Source organism: Poeciliopsis prolifica, unplaced genomic scaffold, assembly GCF_027474105.1.
Source record: "Poeciliopsis prolifica strain line A6 unplaced genomic scaffold, Auburn_PproV2 SCAFFOLD001, whole genome shotgun sequence".
Lineage (NCBI taxonomy): Eukaryota > Metazoa > Chordata > Actinopteri > Cyprinodontiformes > Poeciliidae > Poeciliopsis > Poeciliopsis prolifica.
In genome coordinates this window covers 5,167,109-5,180,899 of record NW_026562376.1, presented here as the reverse complement: position 1 = coordinate 5,180,899, position 13,791 = coordinate 5,167,109, and the positions used below count along the sequence as shown (strand labels likewise).

At 36.4% G+C, this 13,791-nt stretch overlaps 1 protein-coding gene across 1 annotated transcript in view; it reads right to left on the bottom strand.

The window, feature by feature from the left end:
- Nucleotides 1-12,243, bottom strand: part of tp53i11b (tumor protein p53 inducible protein 11b) — a 43,941-nt gene extending 31,698 nt beyond the window's left edge. Inside the window, exon 1 of the mRNA XM_055037034.1 lies at nt 12,137-12,243. The gene's annotated coding sequence lies outside the window, so the exon portion shown is untranslated. The remainder of the gene's footprint in view (nt 1-12,136) is intronic.
- Between the last annotated feature and the right edge of the window lie 1,548 nt (nt 12,244-13,791).

The window sequence follows — 13,791 nt, the reverse complement described above, 5'->3', positions numbered from 1 at the left end:
TATTGACAGCTTTATTTTGCCATTTTTAATAAAACTTGGAAAATAAACTACAGGCCAGATATCTACGTCAAAAAAATTCACTTTTTTTATAAAGTAAAAAAAAAAAAAAAAAAACAATGGCAATTGGCAGGGCTGTCCAAAGTGCAGGTGTTTTGAAATAGACTCAATACATTTTGTTCAATCAAGCTCCCCAAAAAAACTAAATTAAATTTCTATTAATACAGAAAATTATTTTTAAAAAATTCTGCTGTAATAGAAAATGGAATAACATCCATTTTCTACCACAAACAGCAGAATAAGACAGCGTGCATTGCTTTATTTTATTGTAATATTTCTTTTTTTTTTTACTTTTGATCTGTCGGTTTTGGACATCTGGGTTTCTCTGGATTAAAATCAAAGGTTTGAGCCGACATCTCATTCAAGCAGAAATGTAAACACAAAACTAGCGATAAAGTAAACTGTGTAGTGAATGTTTCTGTGTTGCAGCAGCCAGAGGAGAACCAGAAAGCTGCAGGGCAGCATCAGCTTTTTAATCTGTTTATTTATGTTAATATGTCTGCTGGACAACGCATTAAATAGCATGTAGACATACATTTATAGCTGCACAAATAGATCATTTACATCGACGACAGTTTGCTTTAATGTAACTGTCTTAAGACATTAATCAATACCTTAATTTATTAAATGACTTCAGGCTGGATTATGATGTAATATGTTCATTTTATTATTAGTGTTTTCATTAAAAGAAGACAAATGTATCAAGATGTGTTAGTGTTAAATCATTTAAAGAGCAAATGGGAATACTGTAACACTGTGTAGTTAAATGAGCATTTAGTACATTAATAACATAATAAAGAAAAGCTTAAAAACGCTGCTCACACTTAAAATCTACGTAAGATGTAAGAAAACTGAAAATACTTTAATAAACAAAAACCTTCATACTCAGCCAATTCTGCCCAAAATATTTCACACTGAATTACTTCTCCCATTGCGTCGTAGTTTATTGTTCTCAAAGTTAAATACTTATATATAAAATGTTGGTAAAAATGGTCAAATCTCACTTTTAGTTCGATTGAAAACTTTGCCTTATACCTTATTTTCCATTTATCTGGGTATCTGTCCCCGGTCTACCGTAGGCGATAGTATTTTGTTCAACTAAGTACAATCTGGAAAATTATCGGTTTTTCAAACAAGTATGAAACGCTGCCCATACAGATAAGTGAGTTACACGTGTCAAACCGGAGGCCTGGGGGCCAAATCTGGCCCGTCGTACCTTTTTATGTGGCCCTCCAGGCTCCAAATTACATCAATTAGTCTCTCCAGTTTCTCACAAATCCACAAAATTCATACAAAATGAACAAATCACATTTTTTCAGATTTTACTGACATTTTTCCTCAAAATTAGCCAAAAACACTGGGTTTAAGTGACTGCTGCCTCAGCCTTATTTCATGTCAAGTTATGGTCTGTGATCGATACAGTGATGAATAAAACGTCACTTAAAAAAAAAATTTTTTTCCTACAGATTTTTTTCATGTTTCAGAATATTTCATTTGGGCCCCAGGCCCCCTAAAATGGCCCTAGTGACACCACTGTGACTTCTGTAAACCAGAGAGTTGCGTAATCACTGCAGTGAAGTGATTGTTTACATCCATTTGTTACATTTATCAACGACCCATTTTGACAGTAAATCACAGAAAAACGCAGCTGTGCGGGACTATAAGTCGCACCAGCCATAAAATGCATAATAAAGAAGAAAAATACATTTATAAGTCGCATTTTTGAGGGAAATTTATTTGGTAAAATCCAACACCAAGAACAGGCATGTCATCTTGAAAGGCAGTAAAAATAGAACAGAGGCAACAACAGGCTGAATAATTGTACAGTATGCTAACGTTACATGACACATGAACAACAAACTGAGAACACGCCTTGTATGTTAACATAACATATTAAGAGTTATTCAGATAACTATAGCATAAATAACATGCTAACAAGTTTACCAAACCACCCGTGTTTCTCCAAATCACTAAACGCAATGAAATCTTCATCTTCGATGTCGCCTTTAAACATCGAAGTTAGAACTCCGAAATTAGAATAACACAAGCCTAGAGCGCCCTCTTGTGGTTTAGTGTGAGAATAACGTGATATTTATATAATGATGTGTTAATAATTTCACACATAAGTCGCTCCGGAGTATAAGTCGCAACCCCGGGCAAACTATGAAAAAAACTGCGACTTATAGTCCAGAAAATACGGTACTCCCTTTATAAGATAACATTTAGAAACATTCTTCTGGTACCGGCTCGTATCCCGCATTACAGCTCAGCTCTAACCAACATATGGATGCATGTCGGCTGGAAATTAAAGGTAGTCTGGGTTTCCGCTGTCAGAAAGCAGTTCTGCAGAGCTTTAATTACTTCAGAAAATATTGTGTCTGCTCTCTCTTAACAAACAAGAATGTCAGAGCTTCTCTCCTCCCCGATCACAAATGATTTAGTGAACAAATCTCCAGACATTCCAGAGGCACTTCTCTGCAAACGAGAGCCTGCTAATCAGGTTTTTACCAGGCAGCTCAAATGCCAACCAGAGTTTACACGGAAACAAACGAGGCAATCAACCTCAGCCTGGTGGCAAATCAATGCCTGAACGGGTCGGCTGGCTGGTGCCGAAGCCCCAAGAAATAAACACCTAATCAGAAGAACGGCTGCGTCCTCGTCTGGTCTCCTTTAGCTCAGCCTGAATGCATTTTCATGTCAGGACATGTGTGTCAAATTCATGTTCGTTTTGGGTCATTTCAACATCTGAATGTTCTGAATGGATCAGTAAAACCCACCAAGCTGCTAAAATGTCAATAAATGCATGTTTGCTTCAGCATTCAATAAGTGTTTCCTAAAATTCAATAATATTGAACATCTATCTATTCATGCTGATCAGTCCAGCCGGGATTTTGTGATTTTTTTGTTGCCAATTTAGAAATATTTGTAAGGAATTTTTACAATATTTGCGCTAATCTCTGATGTTAATCAATAATCTGATGTGTAAAGGTGGCAAAATGTGATGTTTCAGTTGCAGACTTTGTATTTTTGTGATACAAAGAATCTTGAAATGCCTTATTTCTGAAAAAGTGCTATACAAATAAAATTTGATTGATTCATTGATTAAAATGTAACTTTTTATTAATCGCTAGATCAATTACGGACTATAACTCGACATCACTCAAACCCTGTTTTTGGCCAGTTTTGAGAAAAACTGTCAGTAAAATCAGAAACAATGTTGGGAATCTGTTGATTTTGTGTGAATTTTGCAGATTTGTGAAAAACTGGAACAACTTATTGACGTAGTTTGGAAACTGGAGAGCCACAGAAGAAGCTACGGCGGGCCAGATTTGGCCCTCGGGCCTCGAGTTTGACAAACGTGCTGTAGAAGTTTCCGGCTCTTAAACAACATGGCGTCCAGCATTAAAAAGAAAGAAACTCTCACACGAAAGCACATAAAGCTTACCGTCAGATAACAGAATATTGTGACTGATGCAGAGTAATTTTCTATCACTATGAAAACCGTATGCTAAAATAATAATAACTAAGATTTTCCACCTATTTATTCACAGTTCTGAGCAAAGATTCACAGAAAAACCACAAACAGAAGAGATCTTCATCAACACCCTGAAGCCTGAACCGACAGACTGCCTCTGGGTGGGACATTGATCATATGATTAACTTGTAGGACAGATTTACTGTCCACAGTGGGAATCACATTGGTCCAAACAAACCCATGACCGCAGAATTACTTCTGTCTGTGGAAGCTTGGAGTCTTAATTGAAGCGCAGCATCACCAAATGACACAAAAACATCGGCTTTCCTCGTTTTCATTAAACAGGAGACGATACGGAGCAAATTCGCATTACTAATAGTCACTTTTTCCTCTGTGGAATATAAAGAGTTCCTGTGTGAAACTTGAGGCCCGGGTGCCAAATCTGGTCCGCCGTAGCTTTTTATGTGGCCCGAATTAGATCAATAAGTTCCTCCAGTTTTTCACAAATTTGCAAAATCCACACAAAATCTACAGATTCTCACTTTTTTCCCCAAAATTGGCCAAAAACTTTGGATTTAAGTGACTGCTGCCTCAGCATTACTTATATCTATGACCAAGACGGCGAGTAAAAAAAGGTTGCATTTAACATCACACATTAACGCAAATATTGTAAAAATTCCTTCCAAATTTTTCTAAGTTAGCGCCACAAAATCTGTAATTTTGATTACAAAAAACAAAACAAAAACCAAAATAAAAAATAACCACGAAAAATAATCAAAATCCTGGATGGACTGATCAATATGCAAAGATGTTCAATATTTAACTTTAAGAAACACTTGGTGAATGCTGAAAAAAAAACAAATATTTATTGATATTTTAGCAATTTCTTAGGTTTTCTAATCTAAAAGAAGCAGACTTCTGATGTTTTTACTTTTGAATCTCAGAAATGTTTTTTCTAGAACATTACCGAGATTAATACAAAAATTCCTTATTTTTTCTGCCTATAATAGCCTTAATTCTTTGTCATTTCAAACCAATTAAAGCATAATTTTGTGCTTGTAGTTAATTCATAATCAACCGAGTCATAATCCACAATAATCTAATGATTTTGTTATAATTTGGGTCTTGTTTGTATCACTTTAATCTTTTACTCTCCTGCAGCATCGAGCCCTCAATTCTCAAAGTTAATCCACTACATTCGGACTCATTGCCAGCTGGTTCAATGCTGGATTAAAAAGCAATGACCTATGACCTCAATAAGCTCACCAAAAAAATGCCTGTTAAAAATAGCAATCTAGTGTAGGGCAAAGGCAGATTAGTTCAGGGTCATGCATCACACACACAAGAGAGAGATGCATTTTACATCTGTAGTCTTCAAGGCCAATAAGCAGGAAACGACTTCAGAGAAACTTTTAATTAAATACAGATTTCAGTCGATCGATCAAAAAGAAAACAAGCTAAAGTTGTGGGTTCAGTGGGAACTAAATGTTCTGACAAAGGCGAGTTCTTTATTTTAAAAATTAAATCAAAGAAAGAGAAGGATTTCAGGCAGTGAGCGGCTTCCTAGGAAACATTTCAACAATTAACAGGAGACGTTTTCTTTCTTTGTTGTGTCCGTCTTAAAACTTCCAGGAAACGTCTTCCCTGAAATAAACCAAGTAAATGTTTAAAATGGTAAAAATCCAACCTCATTTCGCTATCAGAGGGCGAAAATCTGCTTGCTAGTAGTGTCTAGCATTGATTTTAGCTGTTATCAAGATAACGTGCTAAATCTTAAATATTCGCCTGATATATAAAAGAAAAGGGGACTCAGTGGCTTGCTACTAATTATCCAAACTATGACAACTAAATAATAAGGCCAGGAAAAAGTTTTAATTAAGAAAACAAATAATGAGGAAGAGGTAAGTAGTTCAGTTATGCTAGCTTGACTTTGACAACCGTAATATGTAGATGTGATGTGGAAATCACAGCGTTTCCATTCAGCTACAAAATAAAAATAAAAAAATAAAAATAGACAACCTAAATATCAACTCTGACGTATCATCAGTAGAGCAGGTGTTTAAATTAGCTAACCAACCACCGCGGTGCTAGCCCAGCTAATAGCAGCGGCAGCTAATCTAGCACACCGGTCACTTATTAATAATCGCAACGTAAACATCAAGCCTAAAATCAAAACTGTAACGGACCGAATGTTCCCTGTGGGAGATGTCTGAGTGTTTTCTTTTTGGTGTTGAATCCTGAAACATGTAGTGGCGTTGTTGTCAGTTGCTACGGCATCAAGTCTGTGTTGCATAGTTGACACAAAGAGCGAGAAAAAAGCGGTTTTGACTTGTTCTCTTGCAGAAAAATAACTTTTCTGCGTTATTTTTTCTCCTTTTCTGTGGCGCATTGCGATAAATTAATAATAGCAACATCTCCAGGTTTTATTTAGTTGACAGTTTTTCTACTTTGGGCGGCGGTGAATCGTCCGTTTGCCCTCCAGCTTTGGGCGCATGCGCAAAATTTCCAGATATAAAAAAAAAAAAGAAAAAAAAACATGCAAGGAGTCCATAGCTTATGGACTCCTTGCATAAGGAATAATGCAAGCAGTGTAAAGAAAAAAAAGATTTGATCTAAACGAAAGAAAAAAGCTGAAATGATTGAAAGTAAATATAAAATCACTGTTTCGGTCAGAGGTCACGTTATTACCAGGACTCAGTTAAATGAGCATGTTGCCAAACAATCGACAGTTTCACAAAAGAAAAATCTTTAAAATAAAAATACGCTATTAATCTGTGGAGAATAAAGCATTCTTCTGCTTTTGCCTGCACAGCTTTTGCAGGAAGAAAGTTCAACATCAGCTTTCGCAGGGCCAAACAAGCCAGCAGCCAAAACAATGACAATATGAAAACAAACAAACCCCAGCAGACTCTAAAACACAGCTCTCCCTGAATACTGCACATCTTAAATGACTGCAAGCCATTTTAATGACTTCTTTGTTGATTAAACACATAAAAAAAACAATATCTTTGTATTTGTAATTACTTTAGAAAATTACAGACATCTCCAAAAAAAGATGTCAACCAAACAAAGAGACTAATAGAAATGGAGAGCTGTTGAATCCATAGAGATTATTAATAGTCTGGAAAAAACAGCTGCACTGAGAGATAAATAATCTGCCAAATTCACTCGTATATTTAAATGTTTTCACTCTTTCTAGTATTAAAAAGATTTTCTGCCCTCAAGAAAAACTGTGATAGAAATAAATAAATGCAGAACAGTTGAGTAACCAAGACAGTTATTTTCAGCTCCAGTGAATAAAATAAAAAATAATAAAATAACAAAATAAAAAAGTCAAAACACTGAGATACCAATAACTTATTGTTCTCTGCTAATTTTTTCCTGTATTTAAATAACAATATTGTAGCCAAAAGACATGCAACTCAGAGAAATAATGACTGGAATAAAAACCACTTTGTGAAAATATTTTCTGTAATGTAAGTACATTAAAAAAATACTTAAAAAGTAAGTTTTTAAATGAAATATTTTTAATAAAAAAATTACAAAAAATTTGTTAAAATCAGATTTGGCATGAAAAAAAAAACATTATATTTCTACGCCATAGCATTTACTTAGCTTAGCATCTGTCTCTGGACTGCGTTATTTCAACAGGAGCTGCAGCTGGAAGGGGTTTACCATCTGCTTTTGTCATCCAGCTCAACAAAAAGTGTGAAGGACCCCTGAGACCCGCTGAGGGCAAATTCAGTCCTGCATCAAAACCAAACAGAGACGCAACTCCATTTATACGGCTTACTGTAACTCTCAGAGGGGTCCTGCTGCCTCACTGACCAGCTCAAGAGGCCAAACCCTCATTCCAGGCTGCTGCAATCCCCACGTGCAATACTTTGTGCAGAAAATGTGAGGTCATGATACACTTCCATTTGTCTGGCACTCCTAAGCTTGTTTCACATTAGCGCCATTAGAGGGAAACTTGGGATAAAAGCTGGGAGGTCTGAAGGTGACAAAATGTGAATTTAATAAGCCGAACCAGGAGCGAAAATGAGCCGAAAAATATCACCACCGAGTCCAGCCTGACGCGCTGCAAAAACACAAAGTCTTACCAAGTACTTTTAATCAAATTCTAGTGCAAATACACAAGTAAACCTGAGATTAAACAAAATAACTTAAAACTAACTTTTCAGCAAGAAGTAGGGCACGTGTCAAACTTGAGGTCCAGGGGCCAAATCTGGCCCGCCATAGCTTTTTATATGGCCCTCTAGACTCCAAATTACGTCAATAAGTCCCTCCAGTTTTCCGTACAATTCACACAAAAATCAACAGATCCCCACATTTGTTTCCCCTGATTTTCCTAACATTTTTCCCTGAAAATTGGCTGCTTGATGTCAAATTATATCTGTGATCAATACAACGATTGATAGTCACATTTAACATCATACATGAGCACAAATATTGTAAAAATTCCTTACCAAGATTTATAAATTAGCACCACAAAATTTGTGATTTTGAAAAATAACATCAAAATCCTGGATGGACTGATTAAACAATTAAAGATTTAAGAAACACGAATGCTGAAACAAGCTGCTATTTATCAATATTTTAATTTAATGGGGGTTTTTTAATACATTTTGGTACCCTTTAAGAACATCCACATTTTTCATATGACCCAAAATTAAAATGAGTTTGACGTCCCTGAAATAGAGGTTTGTTTTAAGCAAAAATTTATGAAAAAGTCCTTGCTCCATTGGCAGAGAAATTAACTTATAACATGGGAAAAATGTTTTGTTGCAAGTGAAATAATCTGGCAGGTGAACTGGAACTGGGTTGCCCATTGATAGTGGCATAGGTTTCTGCCAAAGGAGCATCAGTATTGACACTACTTGTAAGTTGGTTTGTCCTATTTCAGGTTTACTAAAACATTTGCAGTAGAAACTAGACCAAAATTACTTGGTGAGATTTTGTTAACATGGTTAAAAAGGACAGAGCAGCCTTTGAAATTCCCAAGCCAGAGAAATGGCTGAAAGCTACGACAACACGACCACAGTGACACAAACAGGCAGCGATACGCAGCTCGCTCTACGGCGACTATCTGCCGTTTCAGAAAACATCAGAACTTTGTTGCCGTTAGCAGGGAGAACAGAGATGGAAGCTCAGCTTCATCGCGGCCGTCTCTTCATCCACTTAGAAACCTCTGCCCGCCCACGCTACCTGGATCTGATCTGCTTCTTCAACGGAGGAACAAAGTGTTACTGCCGCCTTAATGGACGAGTTAAGAAATGAAAAATATGCAAAAACGTGAACTGTTTGACAGAACTGCCTCATTCTTCTTCTTTAAAACGGACTTTGCTTCAATATTTATCTTGTATTGCTCATTTTCTATAAAAACAACCCTAATTTTTTTGTTTTTGTTTTTATGGATGAACCGATCCACATTTTTCACTTCTGATACCAATACCGATATCTGAGGTTTAGCATTGGTCAATACCAATCCGATAAAGAAAATCAGCCTTGAATGGACTTACATTTTCTTTTTTTTTTTTTTTTAAACAGATAAATTAACTGTATTACAAATTTATTTGATAACTCTGCACCAGTAAAGCACACATAGTTTCACAGGTTTGGTCAAATATGTACAAACAAATTCAATTTGATCAGTCAGTGAATTCAGGAGTATTAAAGCCAATGTAAAATAGATAAACTGACAAAATAATTGGTTGGAATATGCAAAGTAGGTTTCCGGATATTTTGGGTGCTATTTATGAAGCAGAGTTTTGTTTTTTTGTGCGATTTTATTTTATTTTAAAGTACCAACTCCATATCCTGCTGAGAGCTGTGAAGGAATCACACCATTCGCCATCAAGAGCGATCTCCAGAGAAAACGGACTGACAATGGACCGAGTCGGACCAGGGAGCCTATCCATCTGCAGAACAATCTGTACCACCAAGACTGGGGCGAATAAATTAGTAATATTTCTCCCATGGCTACAACATTTTAACAGCTTATTAATAGGTAGCTTTATCGATACATTTTGCTAACACCGGCTCTCTGAGGATCTTCAAGATCTTGATGAAATTAAAATGAGTTTCACATCATAAGAACAAAAAAAGAAAATGTGATTTTTGAATCTTTATATCCCCTATTGATGGGAAAGAAGGGAAAACTAGTTACTTTTGACTTTTCTGATACATTCTGACCATGTGTGCCTTTTAACTTTGAATTGAATTAACCTGCTAAATTAATTTGTAGAAGAATATGAAGTACAAAGCAGGAACGATTGCAGTTTTCTGGCCGATCATCAGTCTTTAAACGCCTGACCTGCTGATTCCAATTTTGGCCGATACTGATTTCGTTTGTCTGAAAAGTTGCTAAATATAGTAGAAAATGTCTGAGTCGGCAACAGTGGAGTTTATGAGCATCAAAAACCAATGAAACAAAAAGTTCAAAACCGGATTTGGTTCAGTTTGATCAGGCACGATAATTATTAGCAGGCCTGTCACAATACATTTTGCTGGACGATAAACTGTTTCAGAATATATTGCGATAAACGATAATATTGCTGTTTTGAGACCATTTTCAAGTAATTGCAATGCCGTAGAAATGCAAGAACACATTCTCAGAGATCAATAAACTTTCAGTTCAGAACTGGAACCGGGAGGCATTTTAAATATCCAAAATAAATAAACAGAAACGACAAATAAAATGAATCATGACGTCTCTGGAAACAAAATTAGCCTTCAAAATAAGTGGCTAGCTGAGACCAAAACACTCCCTTTGCTGAAAAGCTTTGAAATCTCTCGTGTGTACAAAACCTTGAAACTTTGTTAATTCTAGTTGTCAGCCATTATTGTTTTTGTCTATTAGTCCTCATAAATAATCCCTAACATTAGTTAAAAGAACATCCAGTATAGCTTTAAAAAAAACAAATCAACTTACAGTTGATACGAAATCTTTCATTGAAAATGTGTATTTGCTAAAACCATAGAGTTGTTGAAAAAGGAGATTCACATTCTTTTCTGAGCTGAAGTTTTGTGATCGACTGCAGCCTGGCGTTGCCAACATGGACACGTCAAAGCACAAGCATGTGCTAAAAGAGTGGCGCTACACCGAATGAGCGACGGAAATGCATCATAACGACGTCTCCAACTGTTAGTTTGTTACAACCTGAACAAGAATCAAACATGGAGAATCAACGTTTAGCTTCATACAAACATAGAACTCAACTCAGAACAACTGGGACCAACATCTAGTTTTATTCTTCACCAATATTTGATTTTTTTACCTCACTAATCCAGAACAAGCTTAAAATCCAGAGAAAGCTTAGAAATTATGGATTACTTATTCTTATTAAACATGGGGAACCAACATGTAGTTTTATGCCTCACTAGTCTAGAGCAAACTTAAGAAACCCCTGTTCAGGTTTCAACCAGTCTAATATAAGCCTGGCGGGTCACCAGGCTTTAATTGTGCCCCCACCAGGCTAAGCATTACTTATATATTTAATTCCTTTGAAATGTTTGCATTTTAAAATACTTTAAAGCTGGTGTAAAGGTATTAATCTTCCAATTTAAACAATTTTATGGACTAGTTATTCTTATTAAATATGGGGAACCAATAGGCGGTTTTATATCTTACCTTTTTGACTTTCTTTTGATTTTGTTTGTATTTCCTTCTAATTCGTGTCTCATTGAATTACCTTGTTGCTGAAAATGTGCTATGTGAATAAAATTACCTTAGCAACAAAAAAACTTCAGGAAGAAAACGCCGAAGAAGATCGGCCCATGAGAAACAGACCTGAAACGAACAAGCCTTGAAAGGCTGGGGAGGAAAACTGTTGCACACTCACAACAACAGCCTGAATTACCATTCCCCAACCTGGACTCAATGTATGCACCTGTGTGTTTTATTTAAGGCTCATCTTAAGCAAAAACATGCACAGAGATCATGTCATTTTAACATAAACAGCAGCAGCAAAGACAAGCAGAGCTCCCTCTTCCTGCTGGTCACAATTTGTTTTAAAATGCAGCCATGAATCAGAAAAGAAGTAGTTAGTGTTGGATTATTTTCATCTTTTAAGCCACACGTTTATAAATGGAGCAGAAGAGATGAAATAAGCAACAGGAAAGACTTTCATTGTGCATGATGAGTAACATCTTTATCTTGGCTGCATTGTAACTTTACACTTGTTGGGTGGAGTGGAGGGTTGAGGCGGTGCAGGCTGTATAAATAGCCCCGTGGAGAACACGGTCCGTGTTGTGTGTGTGTCGGTAATTATCGATAATCTGCTGCTGATATTCAGGAAAAAATCAAACCGAGCCTCATTGATCCCGGTTAAGTTCCATCACTAAGCTGTTTTGCTCTCATACTTTCCATTTGAAAGAATCACATGAGCAGAAATAAACAATAAAACCGCCTTCAAACTACTTTAACACAACAAAATGTGTTTAAAATGTAACCTAGCATTGGTTACATTTTAAAGGGAGCAGTTTAATATTTAACCACAAAGACGTGAAACAAAGCGCGGAGCATCAAAAATCAAAAGTGTATTTTTGACGTAGAGAGCGACAAACACGGCGAAAACACGCGGGAAGTGAGAAAGGGTAACTTACGGCGCGGAGCGAGGCGGGATCCGGAGTTTGGTCGACGGGAACGTTGGCCGTGTTCACCGGGAGACGGTGAGCGGTTTGTGGGGAAGCTCGTGGAGGCGCTCGGTGCTTTCAGGCAGCGGCAGCAAACACTGCACTGCCGTAATACCACGCAGCAGCGAGCGCGAACAAACCTGCCTGCTGTCACCGTAAAACGGAAACAAGTGCGCACATGGAAAAAAAAAAGTGTAAACACAAACCAGTTCAGAAAGAAATAAATTAACGATAGTTGCAATTCGTGTCATGAAAGTCTCTGTGAAGGTGAAGTATCCATGCATGTACAGCAAGACTTTCTGGCTGTGAGGTCACAGTGCTATACAGTAACACTAATCAGTTAATCAAAATGTTACTTTAGTCATTTTTGTTATTCCTTAGTTTTTTCTGTTTAGTTCTGCCTTGTTTTCCATTTCTGTTCTTCCTTAGTGATTCTAGTTATGTTTATTTCTTGTTTCTGGTTTTATTAGATTTGTTCAGTCTAGTTATTCCTTGGTGTTTGCATTTTGCTTCTTCCCCCTGTGTGACTCCCCTCCCCCCATTTCTGTAAATTTGATTCTTTGCTTTCTCATTAAATATTCACAACTCTTGCCTACTCTTGCTCTTGGGTCCAGTCATACTAGACCATATAAATGTAAGTTATTTCTTCATCAATTGTTTAAAGGCAAAGAAATGTAATTTAAGATTTTTGCTTTGTTGTTTTTGTTTGGCGAGGTTTTGGTGTGGACCTGTAACAGAGATCACTGGCGCTGGTTGACTAGAAACTCTAAAGAGATGAATAAACAGAAGATGAAATGCAAAGCCACTTCTGCATGCAATAAACCACAGCATACAATATTTACCTCGTAATGTCTGGATAAAGCTTGTGTAGGGGAGACAGAGAAGGTTAACTGAACATGACGATACTTTTCCCTGGTTAATTATCTCACAAACTGTACAGATTGATCCAAGGATATTTAGTAAAGTGAGAAAAAAAAACAGTCAAGCAACTTCTTACACTGTAAAACATTTGAGCTGCATTTAGTTGTGTCTACTGTCTTTTCCTCTTTAAGTAAAATAAATTTATCCAGTTTTAGATTTTGAACCTAAATGTGAGTTTGTGAAAGATAAACTTGCAGCAGTTAGTTGTGTTAACTTTTATTAATTCAGTCAAACCTCCAAGAGTTGAATAAACTACAGTTTTTAGGTTAGAACTTAAAAAACTGAAAGAAGAGAAAGACAGGAGTGGGAACTATTTCCCAGAATGCTTAGCAGCATGTTTTTGTCTCCTGAGATGGAAGTGCGTCACATTGATCTGACTCTTGTGTTTTATTAATGCAAATGTTCATTTTAATGCAATTCTCAGTTAGCAAAGCTTGAGGATAATGTCCTGTTCACACTAAATGTTTCTGAGCTGAATTCATTGGGATGTTTAATAAAATTCACCATCACATCAGAAACTTTGTTCCTGCAGTTTGAAATAAGAGTTTAAATTATTATAAAGTAAAATAAGTAATTATTTTAACTTTATATTGTGAGTAAAATAACAGAGAAATGTGGCTCTTTAACTCAGTGAGGGTGGATTTTTCATTAAAACTCACAATTCAAGATTAATGAAGTTATAAAACAATGTTTAGACGACTGTC